Consider the following 2,500-nt stretch of genomic DNA (forward strand, 5'->3'; position numbering starts at 1 on the left):
ATACTATATACCTCTACTACTATAATCTCTACTACTACAGTATTACCTCTACCACTATATACCTCTACTACTACTATACCTATACTACTATATACCTCTACTACTATATACCTCTACTACTATATACCTCTACTACTATATACCTCTACTACTATATACCTATACTACTATATACCTCTACTACTATATACCTCTACTACTATATACCTCTACTACTATATACCTCTACCACTATATACCTCTACTACTATATACCTCTACCACTATATACCTCTACCGTTCCTCAGCATGAATGACAGGGCATTCTTCCACATCAGGATTAGTCCTGATGTTTGTCTCCATTGGAGGACCACCGCTCTTTGTTTTTATGGCCATGTCGTTCAGATGCTCAACGATAACTAAAGCCAAGACCATCTTCATGACGCTGAAGACCTCACGGAGAAGAGGGATTATGGGTAGTGGCATAAAGATCTCTGGTGACTTGACGACAGCTGCTGAACTGCAAATATTGTCCACCAATGGCTCAATATTTACTGATTTCCTAATCCAAGGTATGTTCAGTAGCTGTTGGAAAACCTGGCTAGCAGCCTCTAGGTTACCGTCAAAGCTTCGGCTGCTTGGGGGATCTCACTGGCTTTGGTGAAACCGGCCCACAGACTTGAACTTGTTGAGAACACCAAGGATATTTCTCTTTGTGCCTCTGCATTTCCTTGCTCCATCGTCAGCCATTTTTGCAGCTTGGCTTCATCTAACCTCCCGATTGGCTGTTCTTTTTCAGAACTTCAAGTTTTACAGAATGTACATCAATGTAATACCCAGATTTTACCATATCCCTCCCTCCCTCCCCACCTCCCTCCTTCCCTCCCCACCTCCCTTTCTTAAAGAACCCAGTTGGAAACCCATCAGACCCTGGAGCCTTGCTGCTCTGCATCGACTGGATAGACTGAATAACTTCTTCAAGGCCGAGAGGGGAATCAGGTCATCTGCAGTTTCACCTCAACCGTGGGAGTCTCCAGTTCACCCAGACATGAAGCCATATTGGCAGTATCTGATGGAAATTCAGACATATACAGAGAGGAAAAGAAAGATTGAAGGTGTCATTGATCCCCCCCCCCCCTGTAGGGTCAGAAATCAAGCTATGAGATGAATCTTTAATTTAGGGAATCAGATGGGTAGCCTGCCCTGCGTTTGAATTGGTGTGCGAGCAGATGTCTTGCCCTGTGGCCATGGTTCATAGTAGATACCACGTGAAATACAATTGTAACCGTTCTGCATCTGTAGTGGACAAGAGCTTGAATTCAGATTGTAAGTTCAAGCGTTGCTTATATTAGCTCTGGGGATGGCGTCCGGGCATATGATGGTCTGAGTCAAGATGTGAGTTTAGTGAGTTCTACTAGAATTGAACCTCCAGACAGGAGAAGAGAATTGAATCTCCAGACAGGAGAAGAGAATTGAATCTCCAGACAGTAAGAGAATTGAACCTCTAGACAGGAGAAGAGAATTGAACCTCCAGACAGGAGAGAGAATTGAACCTCCAGACAGGAGAAGAGAATTGAATCTCCAGACAGGAGAAGAGATTGAATCTCCAGACAGGAGAAGAGAATTGAATCTCCAGACAGGAGAAGAGAATTGAATCTCCAGACAGGAAGTACGAGTTTGTTCTGACAGGAATATGTCGAAAGGCTAAAGGTCCATGGTCAGAAATTACAATGGGTAAATATTCAGAGGTGACATTTTGGAAGTAACTTATGATCAATAAAGATTTAAAGCGGGCTAATATCACAGTTCTGGGGTTGGAGCGGTCTAAAGCCGGGCTAATAACACAGTTCTGGGGTTTGGAGCGGTCTAAAGCCGGGCTAATATCACAGTTCTGGGGGTTGGAGCGGTCTAACCGGGCTAATAACACAGTTCTGGGGGTTGGAGCGGTCTGGGGGTTTGGAGCGGTCTAAAGCCGGGCTAATAACACAGTTCTGGGGGTTGGAGCGGTCTAAAGCCGGGCTAATAACACAGTTCTGGGGGTTGGAGCGGTCTAAAGCCGGGCTAATAACACAGTTCTGGGGGTTGGAGCGGTCTAAAGCCGGGCTAATAACACAGTTTCTGGGTTGGAGCGGTCTAAAGCCGGGCTAATAACACAGTTCTGGGGGTTGGAGCGGTCTAAAGCCGGGCTAATAACACAGTTCTGGGGGTTGGAGCGGTCTAAAGCCGGGCTAATAACACAGTTCTGATCCCCGCCAAATATCAAAAGATGGGTGTTCAGAGAAGGGATTTACCCCAGCAACACATTGGCCAAATTCAACATCATCAACATTGGGAGCCTATACATTGACCAATACTACAGGTGTGTGCCAAATGGTGTCAGTTATGGTTAAATATCTCCCATTACTATCTGAAATAACATTGGTAGTAGAGAAATGTATTCATTATCTAATCAAAATTGCAACCCCTCTGGCATTGGAGTTAAAGTCTGAATGGACAACCTGACTGAACCTGGAGTTTTAAT

Source organism: Oncorhynchus kisutch, unplaced genomic scaffold (assembly GCF_002021735.2).
Source record: "Oncorhynchus kisutch isolate 150728-3 unplaced genomic scaffold, Okis_V2 Okis09a-Okis19a_hom, whole genome shotgun sequence".
In the NCBI taxonomy this organism is placed as follows: Eukaryota; Metazoa; Chordata; class Actinopteri; order Salmoniformes; family Salmonidae; genus Oncorhynchus; species Oncorhynchus kisutch.